Source organism: Diabrotica virgifera, chromosome 6, assembly GCF_917563875.1.
Source record: "Diabrotica virgifera virgifera chromosome 6, PGI_DIABVI_V3a".
Lineage (NCBI taxonomy): Eukaryota > Metazoa > Arthropoda > Insecta > Coleoptera > Chrysomelidae > Diabrotica > Diabrotica virgifera.
Window position 1 is genome coordinate 131,785,298 of NC_065448.1, and position 23,412 is coordinate 131,808,709.

Consider the following 23,412-nt stretch of genomic DNA (forward strand, 5'->3'; position numbering starts at 1 on the left):
ACGAAATTGATGTAGTAGCTTGAGTATTTGTAGCACTTTGAAGGGCCATGGTTGAGGTAGAAACTGTAGGATTACTGTGTATGTTTGTACTTGTCATGCAGATACAGACAATAGCTTCGTGTTATATTTTTTCTTTAAATGGTTCTGGTATCAGAATTACATTCAAAGCCATTATGCTGGATGGTCAGCAAGAACCAGCAAACTGGTGAAACCAGCCGCTGGTATGCACTTTTTATAAATTAAATACAATTTATAATGGTTTAATAATATAAAGAAAGCAATACGTACAAATTTTGTCCAGAAATCACTTTTTAAAATACACTATTAAATCGAAATTAAATACACTAATGACTACTGATAAGGTAAACTAGATTTTAATTATACTTGGCACAGGTCTTACTCGTATGAATGCTAGAACAAGACTCTCTGATATTTCTTACTATTTCGGTTAATTTATAAAAATGAACACATGAAGTCAAACAATATTTATTTTGAAGCAGTTTAATAGCAAATACATAACAATTAAATAAAATAATATAGTATATTAAGTATGGAGAACATAATTCTCGACTTGGATGAAAAAAAGGAAGAATGGACTAACTATATAAAAGAGCTCTTCCTGGATACGAGGCCACCACTTAACACCACAAAGTATACGAATACTGGTCCTAGTATTTTAAAGCGGAAGTAGAGAAATCCATCAAACAGAGCAAAAATGGGAAATCTCCAGGCCCTGACCAAATACCATCAGACTGGCTCAAACTTCTGGATGACGATAATGTCTCACAATTAACAAACATTTATAACCATATATACGAGACTGGAATGATGCCACAGATATGGTTGGAGTCTACATTTATTCCACTCCCAAAAAAACCTAATACATCATCATGTAAAGACTTTAGACTAATTAGTCTCATGAGCCACTCTCTCAAGCTACTTCTTAAGATAATTCTTAATAGAATCAAGCAGAAATGTGAAGAGACAATGGGAAACAAACAATTTGGTTTCAGAGAAGGAATGGGAACAAGGGAAGCTTTGTTCTCAATGTTAACATTACTTCAACGATCATGGGAAGTACAGAAACCAATTTACGTCTGCTTTATAGATTTTGAGAAGGCGTATGATAGAGTTCAACATGATAGGTTGTTTGAATATCTAGAAATGATTGGAATAGATGATAAAGATCTGAGACTTTTACAACATCTATATTGGAATCAAGAAGCTTCTATTCTGGTAGACGGCAAAGAAACAGACAAAATTTGCATTCAAAGAGGTGTCAGACAGGGTTGTGTGTTATCCCCAACTTTGTTTAACGTATACTCAGAAATAATTTTTAATGAAGCCTTGGAAGGACAATGTGGAGTTCGAATCGGGGGAGAAACTATTAACAACATCAGATATGCAGACGACACCGCGATCATGGCTGAAAATATCGAAGATCTTCAATTCCTTTTTGATCGAGTCACTAGAGAATGCTCCAATAACGGACTTAACATAAATTCAACAAAGACAAAGTTACTTGTGGTTAGTAAACAAGACGTCGGCCCTATGCAACTAATTGTCAGTGATGAATCAATAACAAAAGTTAACCATTTTAAATACCTAGGATGTTGAACAAACGAGACAGTAAATCCGGATGAAGAAATTAAAACTCGTATAGAAATTGCCAGAGGAGCATTTATGAAACTTAGATCTATTCTGAGCAACTCTCAGCTGAATTTACAACTAAGAATCAAGTTCCTAAAATGTTATGTGTATCCTGTATTACTATATGGATGTGAAACCTGGATCATGAAGGTTAACATGATGAACAAATTAGAAGCCTTTGAGATGTGAATATCTTGGGTTCAACGCATTTCAAACAGAGAAGTCTTAAACAGAGTAGGTCAAGGCGAAGGTGACTTAATGAAGATGATAAAAAAGAGAAAATTTGAATATCTGGGGCATATAATAAGAGGTGGCAGATACAGGATGCTGCAGTTAATACTCAATGGAAAGATCGACGGAAAAAGGGGAATTGGTCGAAAGAAATATTCATGGCTCCGAAACCTTCGTCAATGGACTGGCTTATCAGCAGATCAATTGTTACATGCCGCACAAGATCGAGAACGATATCGGCAAATTGTTAAGGAAGCTACCCACGCCTAAAAATTTGGGCACGGTACGTAAAGAAGAAGAAGTATGGAGAACGGTAAGGGTTTTATACCGATCGAAGACAATTGTTTGGAGGAGGAGCGGCGCGACGGCTCCAATTATTGTCTGAGATCGGTTACCCTTAACGTTCGACATGCTTATAACGTTTTTTGCACGATTGATACCATTATAAATTATAAAATTATACATTTTCCTCATATTGACTAGTTTTATTCATTTTATCAAGATAGATACTTTGGTTGTTAGGTAGTAACTAGGGTGCATAACAACAATGGACAATTGAGTTTTTATTTAGTTGTCAATAATTTTAAGTACAATTTTGATTATTATAGATTAAAATATGAGCGAAAGTGAATATTGTGCAAAATACTAGTAATACTACTAATGTATGCGATTCTGCAGGAGTTTCTGTTAGAAGTGAAACCACAGCCCAAACAAGTGGAATTTCATTAAATAATTTAACAAATTGTACCATAAGTTTCAATATTAATAAATAATTCGTTAGTTTTCTTTATTCTTTCAAAAAATAAATTAAAATTAAGAGATGTTTTAACTCGACGGTAAGTGAATTACTTACCGTCGAGTTGGAGTACTTACCGTCGAGTTGGATTACTTACCGTCGAGTTGCTAGTAAATGTCACCTACTGACGTAAAATCTGTCACGGTAAACAGTCAAAAATGATCAATCGTGCAAAAAAGTATATAACAAACAAATTTTAAGTAGTTGTTTTAAAGTCAATAGCATACAAAAATTTCAATGTAAAACGAATAATGTTTAAATTGTTTTTATTTATTTTTTTGTATTTTATGATAGTCAGTGTTATCTCCTCTAGTCCTTTCGCAAGCTTCAGTTTGCGTGGGCACGCTTCTAATCAAATTATCAGGTTGGTAGTTTGCTCCATTCTTTAAGAGCAACTTGTACTAGCCGTGCGGTATTTTGTGGACTATCCCGGCGAGCTCTAATTTTTCTGTTAAGCATATTCCAAAAATACTCTATACGATTAAGCTCGGGTGAGCAAGCAGGCCACTCCAAACAAGGGATACCTTCTGCTTCAATGATGTATCTAGTCACTCTAATAGTATGTAGAGGCCATTATCATGCAATAAAATTAAATTTTTTCCTTTTGCACCTCTCCAGAGCCTGACTAAAGGTTATCAACATACCTGTGAGCAGTTAAAGTTGATTGGATGAAAATTAAAGGAGTTTTTTTACGGATCACAATTCCTCTCCAGAACATTACACTTAACCTTGTATATTTGTGGACAGATCTGACAGTTTTCGTTCTTGCTTGACTTCCTCGACCTCTAAGTACACGATTTCGTGGGTCATCTGATTTTACACAAATCCTGACTTTTTTTGAAAATAGCACATTTTTGTCAATTCACAATGTTCAAGTTTTGGTGGTGAAGACACCAATTTAGGCGATCAATCTTGTGCCGTCTGGATGAATCAGGAACCCATAACTGTCTCCTGCTGTATACTTATCTTTTCAACTGAAACAGTTACACCTGTAGCTTCCAAAAGCTGCCTTTGGAGCTGCAGGTGAAATATGATTGGGTGTCTTCGAGCTGATTGGACAATTAAACGATCGTGGAAAGCCGTTATTACTTTTAGCGACTTTCTCTTGCTTTATTTTTGAACTTTCCTAGTTCTTGGTACCTAGCGTAGGTTTTGGACAATACGCCTAGCTCTACAGCTATGTCCCTCCGAGAACATTACTTTGTCCACAAGACCAATAATCTTCCTCTCTGTAAGGTTTATAACACCACATGAGGCATATTTTCGTTTTTGGACGCAACAGTTAGTTTATTTATTTTCGTTCAATTTGCAACTCAAGCAAATAACCTACACCATACCGAGCTGTATTATCCGATTGTCTTATCTATTTGTTAATTTTCAATAAAAACCTTTATTCTTCACAACAATAACAATTTTTTTCAAAAAAAAATAAATATTACTTTTGAATACATGGTGATTCCATATAAGTTTGGTTGTGTGTACTTGTTATGTTATAGATATTATTTCTAACAATTATTAAAGCTAATTGATTCTCACCAAAGCCATAAATTCCAAAAAAGAAGAAGAAGATGAAAAAAACCTACGCATTACTACACCCTTTCTCGGAGCACTTACGAGAGGAAAGTTATGTTGCAAAATTTTTCATCGAGTTATCACGAAAAAAGGAAAAAATATTAGATTTTTACAAACGGCGCGACTGTTCCCGAGTTAAACACTGTATGTACAGTTGGTTCCTAAAAAAACTGATACGACTCTTAGTAAGATTTGACCATTTTGAGTAGAGTATTTGATTGGTCTGACATGATATAATATTTATTATGACAGACAAATAAAATAAACAAACAAACAACAAACAGCTAATTACATAATATGTTAATTCAAATAATTGTAATAATTAATAAGGTCTAAATTTTGATATTATTTTGAATTCCTGCATTTTATAAAGAGTATATAAATGATAGATTTTACATAAAATTTCTCTAAAAGCGTACGATCTTCATGAGCGGTAGATATTTTTGGTCTTCCGTCTTCCAGAACCTTGCTTTCTTTCGAGAGTTTCTTGTTCTCTCCATCTTTTCTTAATATTAAAAATTGTTGTTCTGCTTACGTTAAAATGATTCGCTACGGCAGATAGTGACCAACTATCTTCTAATTTCGTTACAATTCTTGCGTTTAGTTCTTTGTTATCATGTGGAGCCATTTTTTGAGGTTGAACGGAACAAGTTGACAAATTTTAAGATTTGGCAGTGACAGTGACACTATGTAAATATTAAGTATTTATCCTTTAAAATACACTTCTCAAGTTTTCTACAAAATACGCTTTAAGAGCAACGAACTGTCAATACGAATGGGATAGGCATGAAGAAAATTAATGCCGCCATCATACAAGAGAGAGGTCCTGAGAGAGACAGAAAAGGATCAGGTAAAATTTGACAGGCCGTGTAATTTGAGTTGCCTATATCAACTTAAATCGGGGAAATGGGCTTCATATTTTTTAACTTTATTAACTTAATTTTTAAATACTGCCTATCAGCCCTGATACCAAGTTAAAAAAATATGAGGTCCATTTCCCCGATTTAAGTTGATATAGGCAACTCAAATTACACGGCCTGTCAAATTTTACCTGATCCTATTCTGTCTCTCTCAGGGCCTCTCTCTGGTATGTTGGCGTAAATCTCGCTTCACCATTTGAATGGGAAGGGGCCATTCCATCCGTATTGGCAGTTCATTGTTTTATGACTGGTTGCATCAACATATCTTAAGTTTAAGACGTGCCTTCAGCTCAGCTTACGAAACATACACGTTACACCATTGAGTCTTAGAACAATCTTCAACTTGTCACAATGGATTGCCACGTGAATTGGATCGATAAGAATCGAAAAATATGGTGCAGAGTAAGTTAGACGTAAAGCGGCCCTATCTATAAGCTGAGCTTGGCTAAGCTGGAGCTTAAGATTTGTTGGTGCAACGTAGTGGAGGCTGGTCAGAGGAGGCAAGGGAGGCTTAGCCTCCCCATAAATTTTTTACACACGCTACACTGTTTTGTTTACTTTGCTATTTTGCTTCGCGTTAGAGATATCGCAAAAAGTTTTTCCAAATAATATTCTAACCCCACATACCAAATTTTAGCACAAAATTCGCACTTTTAGTTTTTTCATTATTTGTAGTATGGATCCTAAAATCGCAGAGGAGGCTGCTGGCCCGAAAATCTCACTTGCTAATGCTCCGCATAGCCCAGCAGCGTTTACGTTTAAGGATGGTTTAAGGAGACCCGGTCTCCTTAGAGCTGCACATCCCTTAACGCACACGCTGCCCGGAGATCGGGCAAGTGAGATTTTTCGGCCAGCAGCCTCCTCTGCGGATTTTAGGATCCTGACTACAAATAATGAAAAAACTAAAAGTGCGAATTTTTTGATGAAATTTGGTATGTGGGATTAGAATAATATTTGGAACAACTTGTTTAAATAACTTTTTCCGATATCTGTAATGCAAAGCAAAATATCGGTAATTTACCGTGTTTTTGCATTCGCAGAGTAAGCCGCTTTTAGAATTAAAAAAATTCAGTTGAGTATCTTAAAAAATGTAAACCTTCAACCTGTATGGACTGCAAAACTTCAAATCTATATTTATTTTGATATGCATATCTACTTACACAGATAGAATTGTTAACAAATAAACGACACAAACATTGGTAATACACTTTTACAATTATACTAACTATTTTTAAAATCTCGAAAGCTCGAAACAGAAGTGGAAGATCAGGTGAATAAAGCAAACAGAGCCGCAGGTTGCCTGAATGAAACATTATGGAGAAATAAAAACATCGGAAAAGAAGTGAAAGGCAGAATTTACAAAACAGTCATCAGACCGATAATGACATACGCGGCAGAAACACGACCTGATACAGAAAGGACAAAAAGAATGCTAGAAACAGCAGAGATGAAAACATTGCGAAAAATCGATGGTAAGACGCTGTGGGATAGAGCTAGAAGTGCAGATATACGAAGGAGATGCAAGGTGGACAACATTAATAACTGGGTGAAAAGCAGAAGAGTAGAATGGAAGGACCACATAAGCTGAATGACAACAAATAGAGTAGTAAGAACGGCGAGAGACGGTTCCCCAATAGGAAGACGATCAGTGGGAAGGCCACGAAAAAGATGGAATGACAACTTACTGGAGGCACATTGAAAAACAGACAGAGTAATGTCTACATAAAAAGAAGAAGAAGAAGAAGATTTTTAAAATGATATGATATTATGAAATAATTATAAATTAGGACATTATAAAATGTAAATAAAAAATGGTCAAAAAAATGGGGCCTTAAATTAGATTTTTTTGGCGGATTTTTTTTTGCTAGTGCAAATTTGTCTAGATAATTTACAGTTAGGTATAGCCTCCCCTATTGAAAAAATCACGAGCCGCCCCTGGTGCAACCAGGCATAAGAGTCGTATCAGATTTAGAGTGGTACCTATCAGCTGTACAATATAAAATAACGGAACATACGAAAAAACAAAGCTTATATCATAATGTGAAATAAAGGTAACATCCGGGTGGTGAAACGTCAAACGGACCATAGGAACCTCAATGGGAAATTCTAAATTGTTGAAATCCTTCTTCTCTAATTATTTTACATCAAAAGTCATGGGAAACTATTTGTAGAGAACTGAAATCTCTATTAAAAACAAATATTACATTGTTTTGTTCTACGAACTAAACACATTCCAAAATTTTGCAAAAATATAATACATTGACCAGAGTATGGTTACTGTTAGCCCAATCGTGAGAGATTTGGCCTATAAAAATCGTACGAACAAGCTGAGTCTTGCTGAGAATTTCAATTTTGGGAACCCAAAAATAGGCAAAAGAAGTTTGCCACTCCTACCCCCGGGCTTCCCCCTATTACCCCCCTAAGAATCGTACACATCGTATGACAAAAACCATACAATTTGTATTTATTTAACAGCTCTATAGAAACTGACTTCATTTGAAACAAAACACAAAATTAGATACGAAAGCTGCCCTTTTCACTTTTAAAACGCATTTTAATTTTTTATTTTTGCCGTCGAGTTTATACACATTTTATTAAAAAAACTGATTTCCAGTGTGCAAATGACGTTCCAAATCGCCAGTTACTTCCGGCGTTGTTTCAGAGAGAACGGTACATTCAACACAAAAAACGCTAATAAACATTTTTTATCAACATTATCTTAGCTACAGGTCTTGTTTGAAATATTTTCTTCTACCTACGGCATGCAGATTTTTCCTAAATCGAAGTTTTCGCCCCCCTCCCCGACCCCTAACAGGGTGATTTTAGGCGGAAGCCCGATTTTTTGAGGTCTCAAAATTAATATTCTCAGCAAAATTAGGCTTGTGCGTATTAGACCTGGATCCCGCGTAAAAAAAATAATTTATTAATAGCAAGCTGAAAATCTGTTAATAGCTTAACGGTGTCTCGTCGCCCGTCGGACAAATTTTGATGAATGGGAACACTGGAACAGTGGAAGTTTTAATTCTGGAACAGGTTAAAAATTTGGAAAGTCAGACTACGAAAATTTCCCATGTATTTGTCGGATAGAACTTCCAATTGATTTTTTACCCTTTCGATAAACTTTCATGCAAAAATCAGACTGATATTTATAGTCCGAGTAATGAAGCTTTTCACCTCGTAATTTTTACAGAATGGATCGATTGGCTTGAAAATTTGAGAATAAGTTTGAGAATAAGTAGTAGATAGTCCAAGGATCAAAATATATATGATGCCGAAAGGCGCTTTTACCATGGGGGAGGTTGCAGCCCCATCTCGGGGGTGGAAATTTTTTATTATATTTTGACCATAAAAGTTGATAAAAACGTTCATTCTAAGCAAAAAATGTTCTATACATTTTTTTGATGAAACTAATAGTTTTCGATTTATTCGCCATCGAAAATGTTAGTTTTATGTCGAAAAAATCAATATTTTTCGATATACTCATTTACGATTCACTCAATGTTTGCCGTAGAAAAAAATTTATCAAACCAAATTCTTGGGAATTAAATAACCTACAATTTCATATTTAAACATTTTTTGTATCTTTGATGATAATCTTTCTATTCTGAAGAAAATGGCATTTTTTATTAAACTACAAAAATTGCTTATTCGCTTTTAATCCCAGTTCTTTTAAAAACTATTCATTTTAAGCCAGTCAAACTTCTAGAATCTATTACTAATACATAAATAAAGAAGAATGAGTAAGGGCAATGACTAAAAACATCGCTAACTTACATCATTATTCTTTCAATTGCATTTCTCCTTTTTTTTTTTTCAAAAAATATATTGATTTTTAACCGTAACTTTTTTGTTTATTGTGTCAGAAAGTTGGGTGAAAAAGGTATTTGTAGAATTTTACAAGGTCTATAAGCCTATTAATATTAAATCTTTTTAGAATCCTCAGTCGCAAAAAGAGGTGACTTTGAAAGGGTTGGTAAAGGTGGTTTTTGCATGTTAATACAATATTTAATTGTCAATAGCTCACTCAATTTTTGCCGTAAAAAAATTTTGCAAATCAGTTTCTTGGAAATTAAATAAGCTGCAATTTTATATTTAAACATTTTTTCGTATCGCTGACGCTAATCTTTCTATTCTGAAGAAAAAGCCATTTTTTCCAAACTACAAAATTTCGTTATTAGCTTGTAACTCCATTTTTTTTAAAACTAATCACTCTAAGCCGGTCAAACTTCTAGAACCTATTAACAATATATAAATAAAGAAGACCAAATAAGGTCAACAACTAATTTTAATTAAGATGGTGATTAGAGGGTTGCTTTCGATCACTTTTTCGATGAAAAAATAGTGACTGACATTATTTTCATTATGTCACTTAATTTTTGAGTTAGATATTTTTACTTATTTTACTTCTTGAGATAGATATTTTTATATACTTTAAACTAGTTTGAACAAGTTATCCTCGAAAAATGCATAGCTTTTAACTTTGAAACTACAATATTTAGCATTTGACGAAGAAGAGCTAAAATATAATAAAGTATAGCTCGATTACTATTGGTCTTAAGAAAAATTAAAAAAAACCGTTTTGTTTATTTTTTTAAAAGGTACGTACATTTTGGTTAAGTAAATTTGTTTTGATAAAACGAAAACTTTTGGAGTTATTAGCAGAATACTTATTAAAAACATTGATTTTTAGATATAAAACTAACACTTTCGCTAGCGAATAAATCGAAAACTATTAATTTTACCAAAAAAGTGAATGGAACGTTTTTTGCTTAGAATGAATATTTTTACCAACTTTTGTAGTCAAAATATAATAAAAAATTTACACCCCTGAGATAGGGTGGCAACCACCCCCATGGTAAAAGCGCCTTTCGGCATCATATAGATTTAGATCCTTGGACTACCCACTATTGGTTCTCAAATTTTCAAGCAAATCGATCCATTCTGTAAAAATTGCGAGGTTTTGTCCCATTTTAAACTTCATTACTTGGACTATTATCACCTACTGGGCATTTTAATAAGTCTGACATGTAGAACATGTCAAATGAGAGGTGATAAAATAGCAATCTGATTTTTGCATGAGAGTTTAATGAAAGGGTATAATAATAATAATAAGCGAGTCTTCTACAGCTGTCGCCGCTTCTCGCATCCTAATTTCCAGCGATTTCTGTCGAAGCAATCTTCAGTTTTTAAGTCTCTGGCGGTCATTGCATCTTCGACATCTTCTCTCCAGGATCGTCTTGGTCTACCTCGTTTTCTTCTTGTGGGTGGAGTCCATTTTTCTATTTTTTTCGGCCATCTATTTTCAGACATTCTCTGAAGGTGTCCATACCAGTTAAGTCTTTTGGCTTCGATTGTGTCTATTATATCTAGATCGATTCCCATTTGTCTCCTAATATCTTCGTTTCTCACCCTATCAAGTCTAGTGAGTCGGCAACATCGTCTCACATAGTTCATTTCCATCGCCTTGATTTTTGACTTGTTTCTTTAGTTGATTTCCCAGAGTTCAGCGCCGTACAACCCAATACTTTCTATTATTGTTTTATACATTCTTCTTTTATTTTCTTTTGTTATTTTATTACTCCACAATAGTCCGTGTAGCTGTCTGGAGGCTGATCATGCTTGGCCAATCCTGGAATGTATTTCGTCGTTACTCCATGCTTTTGAAGATATTTGGACTCCTAAGTATTTGAAGAATTCTGTTGGATTTATAGTTCCCATTTCAATTTGTAGACGTTCTGGTGTTTCTCCTACAACTAAGTACTCGGTTTTTTGTATATTAATTGTAAGGCGGCCCCACTTAGTGTACTCCTCTTCCAGTTTTCTGAGCATATAGTCTATATCACTCTCGTCTTCAGCTAGAATGGCTTGGTCGTCAGCGAAGTGTATTGTGTACAATCTATCGTCATCGATTGGGATGCCCATATTGCAGCACTTTCTTCTCCACAGTGAGAGTGCCTCATTTAAATATATTTTAAAGAGTGTAGGTGCTATGCAGCAGCTTTGCTTTAGGCCCTTACTAATAGGAATTTCTCTCGTTAATTTGTTTCCAGTTTTAATGTTTACCGTCATATTTTTGTAAAGCTGTTGTACTGCTTGTATATTTTTTTTGCTTATTCCTTGTTTTTCCATTGCTATCCAGAGCATTGAAAGTGGTACACTATCGTATGCTTTTGTCAGATCGATAAAAACTATATGGGTGGAAAGGTTGTGGGCTAATCTTTTCTCAATAACTTGCTTTATAGAAAATATGCTGTCCATACAGGATCTGCCCGCAAGAAAGCCATTTTGTTCTTCTACATCTGTCATCTCTTTTTCAATTTTATTTTTTATTATTTTTCCATAGAGTCTTGAGAGTGAGTTTATGACACTAAGCCCCCTGTAGTTTGAAGAATTTTTTCTATCTCCTTTTTTGTATATATTGTTAATATGTGCTTTTGCCCACTCATGTGGTAAATCATGACCTTTATAGAATAAGGTGAAAACATACGCAAGTAATTCTCGTAATACTTGTGGGCTGTGTTTTAGTAATTCGTTCGGTATTCCTTGTGGTTCGCATGACTTTCGATTTTTTAGAGTTCGTATTGCATTCTCGACTTCCTGTACTGTTATTTCATTGTCTTCATCGTATTCTACTTCATATGTTGTTGTACTGATGTTCGTAAATTGTTTCAGTCAAAAGTTGCGAGTAATATTCGATCCAAGATCTTTCTTCTATTAAATCTATTCTACTAGTCTCTTTTCTGTTTGTTCTCAGATTTTTTATCGTTTTCCATGCTTCTCTTGATCTTGTTCACCCTATATATTTGTTGAGCTCTTCGCATTTACTTTCCCAGGAATTATTTTTTGCTTTCGTTACTAGATTTTTTACTTCTCTGTTTGATCTTGCATACGTTCGTCTATTATCTGGGTCATTTGTTTGCAGCCATTTTTGATACGCTTGTTTCTTGTTATGTACTGCATTAGCAATGTTATCTGTCCACCACAATGGAGTATTCTTTTTGTTCCTTTCCACTGTGCTGAGCGCTTCATAAGCTGCTTCATTGATTTTATTTAATATCTCGTTATAGGTATTCTGGGCTGAGGAGTAGGTCAGGTTCGACAATTTTTGGCTAAGCCGCAGCTTATATAAAAATTATGTTGAGTCGTTTTGCAGTGCATCAATATTGTATTTACGTAGATCCGTCTCGAGTGATTTTGATTGAGCTGGTTGGTTGTCATTTTGATGTAGTAGTCGCGGTCGATACTGTAGAAAACATTTTGATCTTACCATATAGTGGTCAGTTCCACACTCCGGTCCTCTTAATACTCTTACGTCTTCAACTTGTATGTGTGTTTCTTGTTTGGTGATAACATAATCTATAATTGACTTGGTATTTCTCGTTGGTTGGACCCAGGTATACTTATGTATGTTTTTATGGTGGTAGAATCCGTTTAGAATTTTCAGAGAGTGCTGTTCGCAGAATTCGATTAAACGTTCCCCATTTTCATTTGTTTTAGCATCACCGTATTTTCCCACAACTTTGTCATTTATTTTTTTTTCCTGTCCAAGCATTAAAATCTCCCAACAGCACAGTTTCTTTGCGGTTATTTATATTTTCTATAAGTTCTGATAAGGTCTCGTAGAATATTTGTTTAGCTGTTTTTGATGCATTTTCTGACGGTGCATATATTCCAATGATTTCGAGGTCGTGCCCTTTCCACGTAATAGATACTCTGAAGATGAAGGGGTAAAAAATCAATTGGAAGTTCTGTCCGACAAAATACATGGGACGTTTTCGTAGTCTGACGTTCCAAATTTTTAACCTGTTCGACAATTAAAACTTCACCTGTTCCAGTGATCCCGTACATCAAAGTTTGTCCGATTTAACACCGTTAAGCTATTAACAAATTTTCAGCTTGCTATTAATCAATTTATTTTGGTACGCGGGATTCAGGCGTATATGATTTTTGCACGGCAAATATAATAATATAACGCATAGAATAATAATAATCTGGAGAATATTGAACCGATTTTTGCAAAATTTTGGAATGAGTTTAATTTGTTTAGTAATTTTAACGTTTGTTTTTAATGCAGATTTCAGTACCTAATGTACAAATAATTTGTCGCGACTTCTGCTGTAAAATAATGAAGGAACCAGGAGTTCAACGATTTAGAATTTCCCATTGATTCCTATGGCCCATTTGACGATTCGCCATCCGGTGTAAATATGACGAAAGGTACCTATTAACACGGCATTGGTTGCTAGGTAGGTTTGTACGCGAGTGGTCGCGCGTGAGATTTTCTCTCACATGTCCAACTTTTGCCTTTCTTTACAAAATGAAATTTTTAAAACAAATGTTTAAACTGTTTCTTTTATTAACTAATAATAACAACATAATAATATTACATAATATACATAATAATATGATAAGATACAAAAAAAAATGATCGCAATTAAACCAATATTAATCAATCGCCGTATCTTCATCATTTACGGCATCGCATTTTACACAAATATAACAAGAATGCTCTGGACAAATTGGTTGATGATAAAAGTTACAATTTTTTTTACTTTTCTATTTTTGCAGCGAGGGCAAAATGAACAAACTGAATATCCGATGGTTCATATCCGATTTGGGAATGTTATTTTGGCAATTCTTGCAATAGAATTCCGAAGGCTTAAATTTAAATATCCACAAGGAATAATTTCCTGTAGCTGGCCGTATACCATTAATTACAAGTAAAATATAGTAAAAAATGTTTGTCCTGGTAAAAGGTATATTAGTTTAAAAAGCCCCTATAGCGCTACAAACATAGAAACAAAACGTTTTCGCTCTGTAACAAGAGCATCATCATTTGCTGATAATCATTTGTTTGGTTTTTTGGGTATTAATATTTAGTCCGTACTGTTGCCTGTACTCGTAAATTCTGTACATTAGCCTCAGAAGTCCCTCTAAACTATCTGCTTTCACCATGGTGTCGTCGGCATCTCTCATATTATTTACTCTTTCTCCATTTAGAAGGACGCCTTTGTTTACTCCCTACATTATAGAGCCTCGTTAAAAATTATCTCTGAGTACCTATTAAATATCAACGGCGATAGGATACATCCCTGTCTAACTCCACGTAGTATTTTTATGTGATCTGTTTCTTTTCCGTTAATTTTCATATATGGGTCTGATTCCAATGGAGTTCTGAAATTATTCTGAGGCCTTTATCATCCAAGTCTGCTTCTTTTAAAATGTTAATCATCTTCTGGTATTGAACTCTGTCAAATGCCTTTTCATAGTCGAGTAATTACCATAGATTGTAGTTTTCTTTCTTTACCATTTAAATTTATATTCAATTTATATTAAAGTAGGACAATGACGTTGGCGGATATTCAACTAATATCTTTCGATTTTAGCTTAAAAATTCCCGTCAAAAAAATAATTGAAAAGAGAAAGTTTTTCATTTAGATTTAATATAATTGAATGAATTATTTTCCAATAGAGTCGTCCGCGAAACGCACGAAAATATTAACCTCATTTTAAAGTCATCTAAGTACTTTAAAATTAATGTATAATACCTATATGTCTGAATAATAAATGTGAATGATTAAGAAAAAATTAAGTTATTACAGGAATTTTATTACCAAGTAATAAAAACAAAATTTGTTAAATTTATCTTATTTTGGAACGATTTACGAAGTGGAAATCGAAACGAGAAAATAAACTTATTTTAAAGTAAAATTGTGGCCCATTCGCAATAAAACTAACAAATTGAATTAAGATGCCACAAGAAAATAGCTCCAGAACAATATTAAAATCAGTTTAATTCAGAAAACTTACGGTTGAAAACATCCTGTTGCAAATAGGAAAATGGTTTTACCACAATAAATTCTAATCAACATTCACGCCCGATTTTAAAACGTTCCGAAGAGTTAAAGAAACTTTTAATTAGAAATTTTATTTCTTATGACAAACTTTTTATTCCTCACATTCTTTTTTAAATTAAACGTTTGACCTATTTTTTGCAAAATTATGACGACGTAATATGTATAATACATTTTTTCTACAACCACTATTCAAAGTGCACTTTTCTGCACGGTTTTATGTTAGCAAACTTGATATTTTCTCACAGTATAAGATATTTGACATTAGTGTGCAGAAAAGTGACGTTTCTGTGCCGCCAAAGTGACGTTTCTGTGCCGCAGAGTTCTTTTCTGCACAGTTGACTACCTCATTCTGAGTAACGTTATATTCTGTTTACATCCGTGGACTACTGCATTCTGAGTAACGTTATATTCTGTTTACATCCGTGGTTAAACTTTAGACAAATATATAACCTATAAGACAATTATTATATTTAACTATAGCATAGAAACTAAATTATGGATGTTAAAACTGTTTTATTTTACAATTTTATTCTTATTAAACATTTTATAATTATCAAATAACCAATAAGGATTTAGCAACCTGTGCAAGAGACGTCGAATGAAGTAGGTTTTGTGTAAATCCGTGACTGCGTAAATATAATGTCAATAATGTGTAATAATTGTTTAAATTTAAACAAATTAAGGCAGTGCATTAATTTTTTAACTGATTTCTGTGCAATTAATTTAGGTATAAGGAATTTAAATTGATTAGTAGGTATTAATTAAATACAGTTTAAAATTTAGCACATAGGTACCTATTATAATTAATCGTCGTTTGGAAATTGTGATTTTTATTTTTAGGAAAAACTGTGCTTGTAGAAAAAGTATAGTGTGAAACACGTGCAGAAAGGTAATTTCTCACTCGTTTGAATTGCGGCACTCGCTTGCGCTCGTACCGCAACTTTTCAAACTCGTGAGAAATTAGTACCTTTCTGCACTTGTTGCACAATATACTATTTTCTACAACCGTGTTAAAAATGCAATTTTTAGCACTCCATGCGTGCGTTAAAAATGCTACTTTAAGGCACTAGTGCATTAAAATAATTTTAAGGCACTGCAGTTCGAATTGACCGTATAGACAATTTTGATGTAATGTCAAAATAATATAAAAATGGAATGTCAGTCAATTTCAAGTAAAACTTTTTGTAGATATTGTCCTGTAATTACGTTTGTAGAAAAAATATTATATGATATGCGTGTTAAAAAGTACATTTTTAAGGCACTCATGTGAATTGCAGAACTCGCTATCGCTCATTCTGCAAACTTTCACATGTGTGCCTTAAACGTGTACTTTTAACACTTATATCATAAATAACTATTTATCTTAGTTTTTAGTGTTCACATAATTTGTGTATGATTCAAATTGCACAAAATTTAAATGTATTGACGAATACTATGATTCTTCAATTGATGGATTCAGATTTGACCTTAGAACAGGGTGAGAAGAAGATACGGATTCATGTCCATTTTTTATCTAAGGGGGACACATTTTTGCGGTACATACATCTGTTATTTGTCAATCCCCTCCCTTCCACATCCCCCACCCCTTATTTTTAAATGGAAAATAGAGGTCGTGTGCTAGCTCATTTGAAAAGTTATTCAATTCTCTAATCAGTAACATTAACATTGACATAATTATTTATACAGGGTGTCCAAAAGAAAAAGTATTTTGAATTAAATTAATTGACACAAAAAGAAGAATGTATGAAATTTATTTAACTCAAAATACATTCTACTGCTGACAGAAAACAGAAAAAAAAGTTTATTTAATAAATAAACATTGTTTGCTGCGCAAATTGAACATTGAAATTAAGCAAAAAGCAATGTTTATTTATCAAAAAAAATTTCTGTTTTGTGACGGCAGTAAAATGTATTTTGAATTAAATAAATTACATACATTCTTCTTTTTGTGTCAATTAATTTAATTTAAAAGAAATTTTTTGAACACCCTGTATAAATAATTATGTTAAGGTTTTATTACTGAATAGGGAATTAAATAAACTTTCAAATGAGCTAGCAAAAAACCCATATTCCTTATTTAAAAATAAGGCGTGGGGAAGTAGAAGGGAGGGGGTTGACAAATTACAGATGTATATACCGTAGAAATGTCTCCCCCTAATATCAAAAATCGACCTGTTTCGTCATTTCCTTAAAATCTAATAAATACTGCCAAATATCGATGTGGACTGTTTTTTTTTGGCCCACTCTGTATTATGTTATTATGTAATGTTATATATCATATAACATAAATAACATAATATGTATACAATGTACCTATACATGTGTATACAACCTACGTATTTCTGTGTAAAGTTATATTTGTTATAAATCACGTTAAATACATACACAAACACTCAACCAAATTTATACAGTGCTAGGCAAAAGTCCATTTCCCCCTCGTATCTTTTGAACGGTTATACAGTTGAGTCCAGGGTTATTTACCCCCGTGCGTCATCATTTAAAGCATACGAAATAAGTCGTAAATTTACTCCACGACGCAACAGCAAGTGAAAGAAAGTGGCTACTGTTCCGATCACGGGTTATAGTATAAAATTTGACGTTATCAAATAAATAGAATGTAAAATGTAAGGTTTGCTTTAAAATTTTGGTGCAGCAAAAAATTCAACAGACTGACAGCCACAAAAGTAAACAAAGCAGAAACGTCACAAATTGTACTTAAAATCCTGAAACCATCCCCACGTCTTTTTTTGTACTTATCTCTTTTCTATGTACTGGGTTTAGAGCGTTAATAAAAATAACATGTGTTTTTACTTAATAACAGGCGGTAGCTGGTTTGTCTTTAGTTCCATGTGTGGAAGAGAATGATGCTAGATAAAAAGTGTGTGTTTTATCTCGCCAGGTATTAACGATGCACGGGTAAAAAATCGTGGACTCAACTTTATTTATAACAATAAAATTTGGAGGGAGGAACTAACCGGACGTAGACTTCTCACCTAGTCATAACAGGTGACTTCATAGTGACAGATGATGCAGCGCCACTGTGACAGATAATTTTAAACGGGACCTTTTGTCAAGTGATACCCAGAGACATGTTAACCGTAGACAAGGTATACTGAGCAAAAAAGCGTAACGCGCGGGCAGTCGATCGTTTGAATATTTATTAATTAACCTTTAACTACACGCGATGGCTTATTTTGTACGCCAGATATAAGAATTCTACTGCAAATCTATTTAAAAATTTAATTTTTGACTTTGTTTATCTCTCTAATCTAACACTGGAATGTGCTTTACAATTTGGTTTTAGTTTTGCTATAATCGGCGTTCTGGAAAGATCGTAATTTACAGTTTATTATTTGTTGTTTCCGGTGGAGGACAATATACGCCAGCATTATATTAATATAAATAGTAATATAAGTACATACTTCAATTGTTTTTTAGTCATTGTGGCACAAAATATATTTTTCTTTATAAACAATACTTTTTCTCCTGTAAAAAATTACATTTCAAAAAATTTTTTATTAGTAATTTTATTTATCATGGAATCCAGTTATTCCATGATTCCAGTTATAAATCCCAATTGGCTTGCTGAGAAGGAACTCCAATTATTCACTGATGCCGAATAAGGTTTATAACAAAGAACTAAGTGTATTAAAAAAAACAAATCCACCGTTTTTAAGTGTATTTTCTTGTGGCGTATAAAGTACGCCACGCGTGTAGTTATGTTATAACTTGATGCTCGGGTAGTTAAAGGTTAAAGGCAAAACTACAATTCTAGTATTCGTTTAAATTATTCATCAAAATGAGCTTAAACTCATATAAATTTAGTATCATTGAATAGGTATTTTCAGCACCTTTCAAACGGGGGGTCTAGGACATTTCGCCGTCGCCGTTTCGCCGTCGCCATTTCGCCGTCGTCGCTTCGCCGTCGAGCCATTTCGCCGTCGCCGTTTCGCCGTCGAGCCATTTCGCCGTCGCCATTTCGTTGTTACATAGCATTCGTACTTATAATTTTGGGATGATCATTACTTGTATATAAGTTTTGAATGGTTTTCGAACGATTATATACTATCACTTTTGCATAATGAAGTTTTTTATTTTTGATACAGTAAAAACAATTGAAATTCCTTTTCTCAATATTGTTTATTTCCGGGAATCTGATAATAGTCATATTTATCTATTTAATGATGTATTCTAATTATACTCTTGTTTATTGTCCTTAATTTGTACTGACTGATTTGTACTGAAGTATTTACCCTGATATTTAGTATAAAAAAAGGCTAGTATGTTATCACGTTCTTGCGACATTTAGTATAAAAAAATTAGTATGTTATCACGTTCTTGTAAACTTAACCAATGCCGGGATGGCGACGGCGGCGAACTGGCTCGACGGCGAAACGGCCGACGGCGAAGTGGCTCGACGGCGAAACGGCGACGGCGAAATGGCGACGGCGAAACGGCGACGGCGAAACGTCCCAGTCCGTCAAACGGGGTATCACTTGCCATATAGTCTAATTTAAAATTATCGGTCACAGTGGCACTGTAACGTCATCTGTCACTATTACGTCACTTGTTATGACTAGTCGATAAGCCTACATCCGTTTATTTCCTCCCTCCAAATTTCACTGTTATAAGTATAACCGTTCAAAATGTACGAGGGGGCGAATCGACTTTTGACTAGCACTGTATAAATCATCTGATAATTTTTATTATTTTAATAGGATTAATGGTAAATTAAATTTTCTTCTATATTTCTCAGCAGCCTAACTAGAGTTTATAGAACCAAATCAACATATCTGCGAGCTATTGAAATTGGTTGTATAAACATTACAGAAGAACACTGGGGAAGAATTAGTTATTGTTACCTTTTACACAGAAGATTTTTCTTCAATTTTTGAACATTAAAGGATTTTTTTACCGATCTTAATTCGTCCCCAGAACATGACCCTTCCTCTTTTATATTTTTGAAAAATTTGGTAGTTTCCGTTCTTGCTTGTCTTTTTCGCCCTCTAAGTACACGAATTTGTTAGTCACCTGATTTTACATTACACATCCTACTTTCATTTGAAAATAGCACACTTTCCAATTTCCAATGTTCCAGTTTTGAAGATAAAGACACCAATTTACGTGATAACTATTGTGCTGCCTGGTTAGCTCGCGATCCCGTAACTTCCTCTTGCTATATAGTCCTTGGGCACGGCAACTCTTTTTCTTATTGTTTTAACTAAAATATTTACACCAAAATATTTACACCTCTAGCTTCCAAAAGCTGCAGGTTTCAAACACATAGTGATTTCATATACGTTTGGTTGAGAATATAAATATATTGTTATGATTCCAAATAAAGAAAATAAAAAAAAATTAAAAATGGAAGAATTGGTGTTTCTAAATGTACAGGGTGTTTGGTAAAGAATGGGCCATAGCTTAACCTTAGATTCCTAAGGTTAAAATAGGTCGATTTAAGCTAACTTATCTTAGTACAAAAGTTGATAATAACCGAAATACAGGGTGTCAAATTTAAACTTTTATTTTGTTTATTTTTGAATATTTCCTGACGGGCATGGGACAACAACACGAAATTTGGTAAGTGGTACTGGTACTCTACGCTCTACTAAATTATGTTAAACAAACGTTTCTGGCTGCTACTACCAGAGGCGTACGACGGGGGAACATGAATGGTTGACCCTTCCCAAATTCTACGCCACTGGCGGAATTTCTATTTTAGTGCAATTTTTTGATTCTTCAATACATTCTATGTAAATAACGTACTCTTTATTCGTAACGATCAAGCCATTCGTTTTCGAGATATTTGAAGCTAAAAACGAACGAGCATAATACAATAATCAAAATAAGTGTGCCTTTTTATTTTTAACTTCAAATGTCTCGAAAATTAATGACTTTATCGTTACGAATTAAGAGTATATTATTTGCTTAGAAGGTATTGTAGAATCTAAAAATTATACTAAAATAGCAGTTTCATCAGAGGCGTAGAATTTGGGAAGGGTCGACCATTCACTTTCCCCTGTCGTACGCCTCTGGTATTAACCAGAAACGATTATTTAACAAAATTTAGTAGGGTCTACAGTACCTACATTTTCTGGCAATTATCATAAGGACATGTCAAATAGTTTTATAGTACCAGGCACACATTGTTCTTAAAGTTTTTAATAAAGAATAAATTATTTAAAAAATAATAATACTTTAAAATAATTTGACACATCCCTGTCATACTTCGTAGAAAGTGTAGGCACTGTACACCCTACTAAATTATGTTAAATAATCGTTTCTGGCTACTATCAGAGGTGTACGACAGGGGAAAGTGAATGGTTGACCCTTCCCAAATTCTACGCCACTGATGAAACTGCTATTTTAGCATAATCTTTAAATTCTGCAATACTTTCTATGCAAATAATGTACTTTTCATTAGTAACGATTTAGTCATTACTTTTCGAGATATTTGAAGTTAAAATGAAAAGGCGCAGTTATTTTGATTGATATATTCTGCTCCTTCGTTTTTTGATTCAAATATCTCGAAAACTAATGGCTTTATCGTTACGAATAAGGAGTATGTTATTTACATAGAAAGTATTGGGAAATCAAAAAATTGCACTAAAATAGCAATTCCGCCAGCGGCGTAGAATTTGGGAAGGGTCAACCATTCACGTTCCCCGTCGTACGCCTCTGGTAGTAGATAGAAACGTTTGTTTAACATAATTAAATGGGGTGTACAGTACCAGCACCACTTACCAAATTTCGTGTTGTTGTCCCATGACTTTCAGGAAATATTCAAAAATAATTAAAATAAAAGTTTAACTTTGACACCCTGTATTTCGGTTATTATCAACTTTTGTACTAAGGTAAGTTAGCTTAAATCGACCTATTTTAACCTCAGGAATCTAAGGTTAAGCTATGGCCAAACACCCTGTATATTAAAAATGAATGACAGAATTTTATCCATAATACATGTTTTTTTTATACGCAAAAAAGTGATACGGACTTATTATACACTTAAATGGAAGAAATGTAAAATTTAGCTGGAAGCCGAGATGGTGGTGATTTGTTGCTGATACCAATACTGCAAATATTACTTTCTGTAACATAGTATTTAGGTAGAATTTAGTAGAACTTAAGTTTGCCAGGATAGGGAAACATTGATATATACAATTAATTTGTTTATACGTGTAATAGTTTTCCAAAGTATTTAAAAATAATTGTGTATTGTGTTGAACAAATTTTAATTTTGGTTATTTCCTTCTACTCCTATTGTTACAGAAAACTAGACAAAGACAAAGGTATTTCTGAACTGAAATAAGAACCCTGAGATATACATATATACAATCCGACAAACCAGAAGTGGCGGGATACCTTGCGCGAAAATACACAGCTAGAAATACACAATACGAGAGGGTCAGCCGTTAGCTCTCACGTGTAGGATGGTAATAAAGATCTAATTGATAGTAATTTGGCGTCTATTCAAAAATGAACAGGCAACTTTAAACCTGTTAGTATTTTCCAGTGGCATAAAAAAAAGAGGGATAAAAATGACACTAGCACTGAAAGCAAACCACTGAAGCTGGTCTAAGTAATAATCTCTTTTAAAGAGTTCTTGTTGTTCTTAGTTTCAGTTTTAAACTGTTAGCGCCCTGTATGTTATCAAATAAGCTTTATAAAGTTTAGAGGTCCCATTTAAAATTTCATCATATATCTAGCGAGAGATTCTGGAAGTAAGGCGTTGTTGGTCGAATATAGGAATATCGTATTAAAATAATAATAGTCCAGAGAAATAAGATTTTTCTCGTGACACATCCCCCTCCAGGCCGAGACTAAATTTTTTGAGTAGTATGGACATCTATATTATTAATCTATATGTTTCCTGCAGACGATTTTGATGATATACATAGTTATAAACAAATGAAGATAAAAAAACGGTAAATTTTCGCATTTTTCGTCTATTACCAAAAAGTTAAGCACTTTAAACAAATTTGAGAGAAAGAAACTCATAAATCGTATAAAAAACTTCAACATAGCGTTCGCTGAATATTCCATCTTTATTGGTTGCTTAGAAAAATGCAAAATAAATCATAAATTTTGAGTTTATATAAATATTCATAACTTATGTAAAAATTAACTTAGAACCTTCTTATTACACGGAATTCTGAGACTTCTTGTACTTAAATTATATTTTAAATTTCAAAGCAATTGGTCAAATGGTTTAAAAGTTATTTAATTTGTTTTTTCCAAATTCATTTTTTTTGCAACACTAAAGTCAGAAAATTATGAGGTTACAATAATACTTCGGACAGTTTATGAAAGAAGAACATTTATACTGTTACCTTAATTAAAAATAAATGAAAAAAAAAATTTAAACAGTGTAAAATTATTTTGCAAA